This window comes from Balaenoptera ricei, chromosome 16 (genome assembly GCF_028023285.1).
Source record: "Balaenoptera ricei isolate mBalRic1 chromosome 16, mBalRic1.hap2, whole genome shotgun sequence".
Lineage (NCBI taxonomy): Eukaryota > Metazoa > Chordata > Mammalia > Artiodactyla > Balaenopteridae > Balaenoptera > Balaenoptera ricei.
The window spans coordinates 20,151,635-20,164,394 of record NC_082654.1 but is presented as its reverse complement, the minus strand read 5'-3'; the positions used below and the strand labels follow the sequence as shown (position 1 = coordinate 20,164,394).

Below are 12,760 nucleotides of genomic sequence, written 5' to 3'. Positions count from 1 at the left end.
CAGCTTCTTCTTGGCTGAATTACTACTCTTTGGTAGTAGTAATGTGTTTAGCTATTTTCTAACATCACAAGGATGTAAGAATAAAGTAAAAGCCTGATATCATACAAAAAAGCACTAGGCTGGGAATTAAGAGGCACCAAGGCATTTGTCATTCTTACAAATGACATGAAAACTAAAGCTTTGCTTCAAATAAATTGTATATATCAGAAATTTTGGAAATTTACTGTTTAATATCTGAGCAGTAGAATTAGTATATAAGTGATGTCCTCAACAAGAAAATAAATTTTCAAGCAGGAACTAGGTGAACCTCTTGCCACAGGTGTCGTGTAGACATTTATTAAACATTGCCTGTTATACTCAGTGTACAATTATTAGTTGTATAGCCTTGGGTAAGTGGCTTTCAATCTTTTTTTTTTTTTTAATATATTTTGCATCACGACCCAATACATGTACCACATACACACCACTTAATCTCTAAAATAAATTTCTCTTAACAGTGCAAAACACACACTGCTATATTTTCTGTTCTGATTTATTTTTAAAAAATGTGTTTCAATCCACTGAGCTAGATGACCTCTACTGTCCCTTTGAACTCTAGGAGAATATAGTTACTCCTAGACTTTTATAGTTGCTCCAGAGCAAAGCTTGCCAACTAGTTTGCTGTTAAATACTGAAATTAGAAGATTTTCTAGATAGATTTTTATTTGGAAATTTTGTAGATAGTCAATAGCTAATATCTAATAATACTCTATCTTATTTTTTTCTTGTAATAATTATGTAATATAGAGAAAATGGAGTGGGTTTTTTTTTTTACTTAGCCCTATTATATAGCTGCCCCCAAACCCCCTCCTCTTTACTCCAGTATGCTATACAAATTTTATTCATGCACACTGTATTAGTGAAAACTAACGTGACATGAAAAGGGTTAGGAAGTCTTTTCTAGAGAAATAAACTGTGTATCACGTAGATTAGATACAGAGTATCAAATTACCCTTGATAGACCCCATCTTTGTCTTCCTCAGAGTTTTCCCAGGGCTCTAGAGAAGTTCCCTTCTCTGCTTTAATGTACTTCTAAAAAGTATTAATTTTATAACTTAAAAAATGCACATGGTAAAAAGATGAAACAATATAAAGGGCATATGACAAAACGGCTCTTTCTTACCCTAATCTTTGAACGCTGTGCTCCAGTGGGGAGTTTCTTTTCTATTTTTCCAGAAAATTTCTGTGAATATGAGTGGATTTTAAAAATCCAAATAAAATTATACTACACACACCATTATGTATCTGCCTCATTCTTTTTAATGGTTGTATGGTACTTCAGTGTATGGATGGGTATACTATATTTAATCATTCATCTTTTGATAGGTATCTGGATTATTTCCAAGTTGTTCCCTTTCTCCCCATCAGATATACTTAGGCTATCAGCCTTCTCTCCTACCTCCATTTTGGGACAGAACCCAGAACCTAGGTGCTATTGGAAAGAGGTGATAGTGCTGTGTGGAAATGGAAAAACCCCTCACCAACTTAACTTCCTCTGGCTAGAACACCAAAAGTAGGCCCCACTGTCCCAGCCATTCATGAGTGGGTAAGACTGCCCTAGGAGTCATTTTTCAGCAGATTAATGAAATAACATTGGGTTCAAAGTCTGGTAACTGGAGTGTGAGGTTGTGAGCCTGTCACTTAACCCCCTTGATCCTCAGTTTTACCATCTATTGAGTATAAAATGAAAGATTGGAATAGATGAGTTTTAATGTCCCTTCCAGCTGTAATAGTTACATAGTATTTTTTTTAATATTGACTTAAGCTGTATAACCCAAATTGTATGAAGTTTCTGTTATTTAAATTAAAAACATCTTTTGTGTATATTGTGTGGTCTGTAATTTGTTTGACCTGCCATATGGCCTAAGCTATTTGAAAGTTTAAGAATGTGGAAAAAAAAAAAGAGAGAGAGAGAGAAGTTGAATAGTATACTATATTTTACATAAACTCTCCTTTTCTAAAAAATTACTTTCAAAAGTATAAAATCCATTCCAGAAGTAAAAGCAAATCTTTTTATCAAGCTTGAATACTTGAGGAGAAGATTCTGAGGTGATGTTTGTTTTTAAAATGGATCTTTGTAATTTTCAATGAATCCAGCCATTCAGAGTTAATCCTGAGGGCTTTGAAACTTGGCTTCGGTCCGCTTGTTTAAATTGTTTTCACATTCTAGCCCTCTAATCCATCTCTCTGTTTCACTGAATGCTAAAATTGATGTTGCTTGACATAGCTAAAGTTTTCTGACTTGGTGCTGAGGAAGCAGCCTTAGAGGTGAACTGTGCACTACCATCCTGCCAGCAGAGTTATCAAGTTACACAGCAAAGTTATAAAGTAACCGAAGCAGGAATTTTTGCTGCATCACATGTAGGATGTTTAACATTACCTGTTTCACAATTTTATTCTTATAATTCCATCAAACGACAGCTGTCCTGAAAGCAAAATGGAATAAGAATTCATCGTTTGATTTATATAATTACAACAGGAAGATAAAAAGACATTTTCTTGGCCTGGAGGTAGGGGAGTCTGTGTGTTTTCATGCTGGTGACACCCTAGCTTCTTAGCCGAAGGCTTGACATACCTTGAATAAGTATACTTCCCTAAACCCTGAGAGATTATTTGTTATCCAAATAATGCTAGAATTCTGTGTCAATTTTCATATCAATTGTTTGACATAGTTCAGTTTAGCAAAATGTGTTGAGGACCTTCTAGGAGGCAAGCACTGCATTAAAAGGTGGGAGAACCTAGATGACAGAGACAGTCTCACTGGACTGTACCAAAATGACAACTGTTCTTAGTTCTTCTATTGTTGGAGTGTTCCAATATCCACTGGTAAGTGGAACTGGGCAGAGAAAGTTCTCCAAGTTTGAGTCTGTGAAAATAGATGGAAAAAAAGTACATTTTCAGTATTTAAAAAGGGGTACTAATGTCTTGTTAGGGTAGTGTCAGTTACTCTTCTGTGTCTGGATCTGCTAGTGACATCAGTTTCTCACTAATCAAATTCTAAATGAAATAAGCACATTTGTGATGTGTGGATTAATTGAGCCCCAATTTTTGCCTACCGTTGCAATTATTGTACCTTGTATGTTATAATGGCTTAAACAATTGCTTGTATGAAACTAACCTTGAAAATGGTCACACTGTGTCTTTATGACACATCCCAATATCTTCTTTGTCATGTTACCTTATCCATTGTGGCATTTACGACTAAGGAAATTCTCCAGAGTCAGAAATATGCAGGATACTGCTGCCTACAGGATGTTGAACAAACTTTGTCTAAAACATTTGAAACCATTTTAGAAAAACAGTCCTATGATAGCAGAATCAGTCAAATAGACTGTAGTTTGAGCTGAAGCAGAAAGCCTTTTTAAACAAGAGAGAAGAAAAAGTCTAATCATTACTCTGGTCTGTTATGTATGCAATCTCAGAAGGGACTGCTTTTTCTCCTTTAGAGCCCCGCTTTTGGCTAGGGTCCTGTGACACACAGTGGGAATTCACTTCCTATCAGGAAACGCTGTTTTTCAATGTATTATCTTGTTGAGACAACCACAGTGGACAATAGGCTATTAGTGTATTAGAACAACAAGTGTCATAACTAAGCCAATATTTGCTTTGTTTTGAGTGTTGCCCTAAAAAAAAAAAGAAAGAAAAAAAAAAAACTTTGGCCGAGCTTCAGAATACATTTGATCATCAGTAACTGCTGGGTACAAAAGCCATGACAGTTAAAAAGAACAAAGAAAAAAGTGCTTTAATAGTGGTGATGAACTTTTGCAGGTTTACTCTATTCACTTCCTATCCACAGAGAGACAAGAATAATTTAAATGATTTCAAATACAACTTTTGGGTATGAAAAAGTGTGCACTTAAAAGCCTGTTTTGAATTTTGGAAGCCACACCAAGAAACTGGTATAAAGAAAAAAAGCCTCCAACTCAAGTTCTCTTACAAAATACCAAAACTTCTTGTGAGATATATCACATTTGGTTTTGGATATTTATATTTAAAATAATTTGATAATACTGCTTACTTGAGGACTGACAGCTTTTTAAAAGCTGTTACTTTCATAATGATTAAGAAGAAAACTCTATTCAGGGGGTGGTTAGTTAATATCAAGTCACTATTATTGATATAATTATGTGATAAGACTACAATAAAATTTCAGATTTGGAAGGTAAGCCCAGAGGTCATCTATTTCAAACCACCTCATTTTATACATTGTGAAACTCAGACCTTACCTCTTCATTGAAATCTTCCCTTACTGTCTTAATCCATAATTCTGTTTATCAGCAATCCTCAGCAACTCTTGGATATCTTACATTTATCTTTCATTTGGCATTTGTCATAAACTGGTTTTTATGATCAGTTTTCTTTCCATGAGGTCAATAGAGAATTTTAGGAGAGAATTTTAGTTCTCAATAGTTAAAACTGGGAAGTCTTTAAGGGCAGAACCTAGATCTGTGCTTTATATCTCTTTATACTCTTTACCTAACAGCTGTATTAGTGTTTACTGATTGACTGAATAAGTAGTTTTTTGGTTATTTTAAGATGACATTTTGTAGCACCATTTGTATCTGGTCTCAGAACACAGCAGTAGGTATAGTTTTTTTTTAATTGCTCTTTTTATACCTTCATACTTTTTTGTGATTACTTTTTCATTACCTCAACCATCTTGGGTAGCTGGCCATTCTTATCAAACCATGATTAGCCCACTTTTCAAGAGTTGCTCTAGATTCTCTGCCCTAGTTTACTCTAAGACTAGAGAATGGGATATTATGAGTCAATAGCCCTACTCACCTCACTCAGTTTAATAAACCCTTATTGAGTATAACTGTTAGTAGACAGTGAAGAAAGGAAAAAGATGTTGGCCTAGTTACTGGGGCAGAAAGACATACTCAAATAATTCAAAAGCAACACAGACTATGACAAAGTGCTTTGGGAACACTAAGGGGGGGGGCGCTAATTCTGACAGAGGAGATTGGGAAGCCATCGTGGAAGGAGTTGATTTTTGAACACACCACAAAGTGTGGAAGATTTGAATGGATGGAGGTGAGCAGGGAAAACAGTCCAAGTGTGTGAGAAATAAGGTGAGCAAAGCATTAGTTAGAGAAATGGCTTTTGTTTGGGAGGGTCATCATTTTCCTCTAGGTCTGTGGGGTATATTTAAAGCCTTTTCCATGCTATTTTCAGAGCCTGAATTTTAAAAAACCCCAGCCTGATTAAGATGTGACTCCAGGATGCTTAAAACACAAACAAACAAACAAACAAACTTGGGAATGACTAAGAAAATGGTGTGTTTGGAAAATTATGGTAGGGGGCTTTGTGCTTCTCAGTTGTAACCATGAACCTGAAGGATTGTAGTATCCATAGTACCTTTTAGATGTGTAAAATAATACTTCACCACTCTATAGAACCCTTCCTTGACAATAGATATAAAAAGTAGACACAAAATATTTACCAAACTCTGGAGAGCTACTTAAGTTACTAAGCTCCATGAAGATTGCTTTTTATTTTGACAGTAAACTACTTGATGTAGGCTTTAAGTCCAGCTAAACAGGCACTGTAGAACTAAGCTGTGAGTCTAGTCTTCGTGAGCCTCAGAGAAACAAGAATCCTACTCCAGGCCTGAATTTAAAATATAGCAAGCAATTTAAGTGGACCATTCAGGCATGTGTGAGTGAGCACAAAAAGCTGAGTCATAAAATTTACTCTCTCTAGTGAATTACCATGAAAGCTTAAAAGAGAAGTGTTCTCATTATTTTAAAATGGTATAAATGACTCAATTCTTATGAAAGCACACATCAAGAAAATTTGTTTTGTGTGTTTTTAACCCTGAATGCATACCTACAAACCCCTTAAAATCAAGAAACTGGTGCTTGAGGCATTAGGTGATTTTCCTTTTTCATGAAAGTTAACATTTTATTTAATGTACAGTAGCTTTTGAAATTAGTTTATTGCCAAAACCTTTAGTTAAAGGAATTTTTAAAATGTAGTTCATATTTAAATCTTTTCTTACATTGATAGATCATATGATCTACATTCTGTGTATCATATGCTGCTCCAGATAATATGAAAAATCTTGAGTAAGATAAATTGAGGGACTTGGGCAAGTCAGATTCTCTCCTGGGACCTGTTTCTTCATATGGAGAAATGAGGGTAGTACTAGATGTAATAATACCTTATATCCTATTGAGCTCTAACCCCTTTAAATTCTAGAGATGCTATTCCTCTTTGGGCTGTAATTAGATAATATTAAGGAAGGCAGTATTTATTTCTTGGAAGAGTTGTTATATGGACTTATAAATGTTTTGTTTCTCTGTTATTCTTACAAAGGTATTTTTCAGCCCGCTGTTTTTGATATACTTTCCTCCATAAGTTAAACGATGAGTTATTTTAATGCTTTCTCTTTTCCCGTGAATTGGACAGTTAACCTTTTTAGGTCTTCTTTCAGATTTTCTTTTACTTTTTATTAAGACCAGTTTCCAGCTGTGGCTTAGAGGCTTGGGTGGTTGTCTCTTTATCTTCCCATCATCTTCAGTCTCCTCAATGTTCATGTCAGAAAAGAATCTCGATCTCGTTTCTCTTATATGAATTGTCATAAAATATCAAAATGTCTGCACACATTTTCAGGATTCTTATTCATATTGACTAGACCTACTTTGCAAGGCTAAGTCTTATTTTATACCAGGTCAGAGCCTAGACCTTTTTAAATGAATTGACAAACCTATATGGCAGTAAATGTCCAACACAGTTCTAGATGAAATAATGGGGCATATATAATCTAGATAGTAGGATCCAGAGGACTCCCCTCACCTCTTTCTAAAGCTCACAATTATAGTTGTAATTTAGATTACACTTTGTAGAGGATGAAATTTGATGAATGACCAGGGGATTTTACATATTTATTATTGATTTAATCATCAAATTCCTGAGTGTCACACCCTGTACTTCTTGCTTTTACATTCAGGTAAATTTCATCGTAAGAAGATACAGCCTATGAAAACATATATCTTGTCAAAGAGTTCACATTAGAGGTGGGGACTTAGATTTGGGGCTGGGTAGGGGAGGAGTTGGAGACATTTACCAGAGGATGTTAACAGGTATAAATTTGAAATGACTCAAAATTTGAAAACATCATTGGAGTTTAGGGATGGGGATAGGGTAGTAGAAGGTAGAGAAGCAATTATAGTGTAGTGGTTAAGAACACAGGTTCTGGAGCCCATCTACTTGAATTTATATCATAGCTGCACAGATATTGATATGTGACCTTGTACACGTAACTTCTGTATGCTGTTTCTTTGTCTGTAAAATGAGTATGGTAATAGCACCTACCTGTCTAAGGTTATTATGAGGATTAAATGAGTTAAAACATGCTGCCTTCTTAAAACAATGTTAGGTAATAGTAGATGCTCAGGAAATGTTGACTACTGGCCATTAACCCTCTCTCCCCATAAAAACATATTTTCATCAAAAATTGTGTTTTTAAAAATTCTGGTGTAATTTGTTTAATAGAAAAACACGAAAGCTAAATTACTAAGAAGGATGGTGTCAGTAACAGAGTCGGAGTGGCTGAATGCCTGACAAAGATTTGGAATCCAGGCAGACCCTTGAGGACAGGGCAGATTCCTAGCAACAGGCAGTAGGAAAAAGCCCAGGTGTATGGACTGTCAGGGAGGTTGGACAGTAGGTTTCAAACCCTGACCTGTAGGCAGTGCATAGGAACAGGGTGTTTTGGCAAAGGGTGGCAATTGGTAGAAGCCTAGATGGGGAATTAATACCAGGGAAGTTTGCATGGCATCAGAAATCCTCTACTGTAAGCCAGGGTGTGAGCCATCAGGTTACCTTAGGGAACGGTAGAAACTGATAGAAGGGTCTAAGACTGAGACCTGGGAAAGAGGGTTCAGGCATAGATCTTCAATTTTGAAAGTATTTGGAGTTACCTGATAGAAAAACAAGAAAGGGATTTAGGCTGCTTTAGAGTGAGTGGAGTGGCTAAGAGATTAACAGAGTTTGATTATTAACAATCAGATAAAAGTATGGCTAAGGTGAAAGTCAATCATCAGAGTGGGAGCAGCAGCAGCAAGACTAACTTGATGCTGAGCTGCTACACTAGTTTCTTAAGGTTTCTCATAATCCTGGGGGCCCAGAGCCGGGCATGATGCTGAATCTGCAGGTTAGGGTTTAGTGGTCCCTAATGTGGGGAGAAGGGCAGAAATGCAGCTTGTATGTACACATGGCAAGAAACCTGATAAACAGAGTGAGTGGCTTTTTAAATCCACTCTTGCTTAATGAAAAGACATTCCATCAGACTGGAATATTTTAAAATTTGATAACTGCTTTAAGTGTTTCAGCTATGATAGAACCAGTAGAGCCCACTGCATCTTTACTTTGTGGTTGATATTCATTGTGAATCTTCATGGAGTTTTACAAAGAAATTTCTGTTCAGAATCTGATATGACAAGAACATTCATATCATCTTGCTTCAGATTTTCTTGGAAACATTGTTTCTTGATCTAACATGGTAATAGTTTGTAAAAGTCATACCATTGTGGAAGACATCTATGTTGCGTTGCCCTTATGTATATCAAATGGTATATCAAATGTCATTCGGGAGGCTTCCCTGGTGGCGCAGTGGTTAAGAATCCGCCTGCCAGTGCAGGGGACACAGGTTCGAGCCCTGGTCCGGGAGGATCCCACATGCCACGGAGCAACTAAGCCCGTGCGCCACAGCTACTGAGCCTGTGCTCTAGAGCCCGCGAGCCACAACTACTGAAGTCCGCCGCCGGCTTAGAGCCTGTGCTCGGGAACAAGATAAGCCACTGCAATGAGAAGCCCGTGCACCGCAACAAAGAGTAGCCCCCGCTCACTGCAACTAGAGAAAGCCCGCGCACAGCAACGAAGACCCAATGCAGCCAAAAATAAATAAATTTTTTTTTAATGTCATTCGGGTTGCTATTTTGATTTCTGTTATTCCTAAAGAGCTGACTTTGATTTTGCAAAGGTGTGCTATCTGTCTACACTGTTGTGATGGTGAAATGCCTCCTAAAATAAGTATTATTAAGATAGAAATTCCATTGGAACAGTATGTATATTAGTTTCCTAGGGCTACCATAACAAAGTACCACAAAATGAGTGACTGAAGACAACAGAAGTTTATTCTCGTACAGTTCTTGAGTCCAGAAGTCCAAAATTAGGGTGTCAGCAGGGTTGGTTTCTTTTGGCTGCTCTGAGGAAAATCTGTTTTGTGTCTCTCTCCCAGCTTCTGGTAGTTGCTGGCAATCATTGGTGTTCCTAGGCTTGTGGCTGCATCAGGTCGGTCTGTGCCTCCGTCCATCATCACATGGCTTTTTCCCTTGTGTGTCTCTGTATCCACATCTCTCTTACTTTTCTCTTATAAAGACACTAGTCATCAGATTTAGGGCCTACCGTAATCCAATATGACCTCATCTTAATTTAATTACAAATTAAGACCCTATTTTCTTTTTTAAAAAAATATATTTATTTATTTTTGGCTGCGTTGGGTCTTCGTTGCTGCGCGCAGGCTTTACTCTAGTTGTGGCGAGCTGGGGCTACTTTTCGTTGCAGCGCGTGGACTTCTCATTGCGGTGGCTTCTCTTGTTGCAGAGCACAGACCCCAGGCACGTGGGCTTCAGTAGTTGTGGAGCGTGGGCTCAGTAGTTGTGGCTCGTGGGCTCTAGAGCGCAGCCTCAGTAGTTGTGGCGCATGGGCTTAGTTGCTCCGCGGCATGTGGGATCTTCCCGGACCAGGGCTCGAACCCGTGTCCCCTGCATTGGCAGGCAGATTCTTAACCGCTGCGCTGCCAGGGAAGTCCCAAGACCTTATTTTCAAATAAGGTCATATTCTGAGGTAATGATAGGAATTTTAGGGGACACTATTCAACCCAGTACAGGATGTAATATCAAACTTTAGATTTAAAGGATAATTCATTTGAAAAAGCTAGTTCCACAAAAATAGTTTTTTTATTATAAAAACAGATTTTCAAGGTTGATAAACATCTCTTTGCATGGACTTCCACTTAAAACTGTTATCAGAGTTCTAAATGGTGGGTTATGGCCAGTATTTTTGGAAATAATTTTCAAGTACTATTACCTATGCTTAATAAATTGCATTTTCATGACTCAGTATTAGACTTTCCATAGAAAGAAAACAGATGAGGTTGTGATGATCTTGAAATCCTCCTTACCAGCCAAATCTAGAGGTAGGAACTCCTTCAAATGACTTCTTTGCAGTAACGATGTACTGAGTTACCTACAGCTTTTGGATTGACTTTTGCAGCTGTATTTTATAAGTAATAATCATGAAAGCCAGAAGTCTTTAGTTGGGATACCTGATAGTAGATCAAAATGAACTCTTGGAACTTACTCATACCTTGTGTTCTTTAAGATTTTTTTGTATATTTTCCTCCAATTTTTAAAATAAGGAACTTTGCCTCATATTTTTTGTGCCAGCCTCCCTTCTGTCCCTCACTGGTCACAACAATCACGTTAGGAATGGACCATTAGAAGTACCATCCACTATAACAAATCAGTTTTCTAGACCAGCCTTTTGGGTGAATGTTTTGTTTTGCAAACTCAACTCATTTTTAATAATGAGCTTTTGTAGGATCATTTGCATTTCTTCAGAATGAAGAACTAGAATTTCTTGAGTTCAGAAATTTTGAAAAATAGGTATATGTAAGATTGGAATTTGAGGGAATTAAGTTTTCTATATTACTTGTATTCTGATACTCACTTTGGAAAATGTTTCCTGAGGTTTCAGAGTAGATATGCAGTAATAGGTAAGAGTGATTTTTCCTCAAACATTGCTCTCAAGAAAATGTCAAAAGCAATGGCTTTAAATTTTTCAAGCTCAGTGCTGCACATGTAATTTTGTTTTTTAAAAAAAAGCTTTTTTCCAGAACTACTAAATAGTAAAGAGCCAAAGATTTAAGGTATCTCCAGAAATTGAGAGCAATGAATCTTTCTTTAAAAATCATAATCTCCACTGATTCCACTTTTTTAAACCTCTCATTTATCATGAGCTGTCAAGTTCTGGATAGTTTCCTGGATCTCAATTTAAAAATTTTCACTGATACCAGGGGACATAATAACAGAAACTAAATGTCTTAGAGGCACATCTGAGTAATCAATCCACTGGTCTCCGTCAACTTTCTCTTAGGGAAAAAAAAAAAACAAACCCACCTTTTGGTTTTTTCCCAACCATTTCCAATACACTCCATGTTGAAGACAAATGATGACTGAGGGAATATATACAGAACGTTCATCGTGTTTTGTAGAAAGGAGGGTAAAGGCACTGAGGCCATGTGTTTTTGGATTCTGCAAGATACTTGAGAGACTGCCCTCTCTCTACGGTTGATTGTTTTACTCATCATTTTATAAGATATATATATATATATAATCAGTCTTATATTTGCTTTTCCAAATGATTCACGTTGGGAACAATTTGAGCTAAGTCTAAAAATTGATAGAGTTTAGGCTTCAAGAAAATACACTTCTTCTGAACTTTTTGTACATGTTTTCAAGTTTATAACTCTGCCCCTCGCATGGCCATTACAACTGGTAAATTTGACCTATTTATAATGAAAATTTTTTTCAAGTTACCAGTGAACATTATTTCCAGTCCTACCAATGTCTAAGCAAGTGACTGACTCTCTTCTCCCCAGCCCCTACTCTTCACGTACAGAAGTCCAGCTCTCTGTTGCTTGCAACAGGTAATGTTGATCAATAAAATATTCTTCATCAACTGCTGATACCTTAGTGAGAAAGAAGTTAGATTCATTTTCTGCTTTATCCAGCAGTGAATGCCTTTGGTCTTTGGATCACCCTGCTCAGTGTGACCTAGCAAGCACCTACTTAAACAACGTGTATTATGGTTATACAGAACTACTACTATGTTCCAATTATACAAGCACAGGATGTATTTTTCATGTTTGCTAAAGTAGTTTATGTTAATTAGCAGTATAGCTTTTATTATTAAAACAGTTTGAGACCAGAATACTCTCATAGCTGTGCCTTCCAGTTGATGCTTTTCTTATATCTGTTTTTTTAATAAATGCTGAGCCAGCTATCAACTTCCATTAAAAGTACAAGACCCTTAGAAATATAAAGGGTTGCTGTTACTGTTATTAGTTTGTTTTATTATTGTTGGCATTTTTTCCTTGACATTGTCAGATTTTTTTTTAATTGAAGTATAGTTGATTTACAATATTATATTAATTTCAGGTGTAGAACATAGTGATTCCCTATTTTTACAGATTATACCCCATTAAAAGTTATTACAAGATAATGGCTATAATTCCCTGTGCTGTACAATATATCCTTGTTGTTTATTTTATACATAGCAGTTTATATCTCTTAATCCCATTCCCCTAATTTGCTCCTCTCCTCTTCCCTCTCCCCTTTGGTAAGCACTAGTTTGTTTTCTGTATCTGAGTCTGTTTCTGTTTTGCATATACATTTGTATTTTTTTAGATTCCACATATAAGTGATATCACACAATATTTGTCTTTCTCTGTCTGACTTATTTCACTAAGCATAATATTCTCTAGGTCCATCCACATTGCTGCGAATGGCAGAATTTCATTTTTTCTTATGGCTGAGTAATATTTCATTATATATATATATATATATATACCACATCTTCTTTATTCATTTGTCTGTTGCTGGGCACTTGGGTTGCTTCCATATCATGGCTATTATAAATAGTGCTGCTA

General features: G+C 36.5%; 1 protein-coding gene across 5 annotated transcripts in view; it reads left to right on the top strand.

Annotated features, from left to right (window-relative positions):
- The window catches only part of ADD3 (adducin 3), a 124,574-nt gene that overhangs the window by 70,030 nt on the left and 41,784 nt on the right, over nucleotides 1–12,760 (top strand). The gene's annotated exons all lie outside the window — the stretch shown is intronic.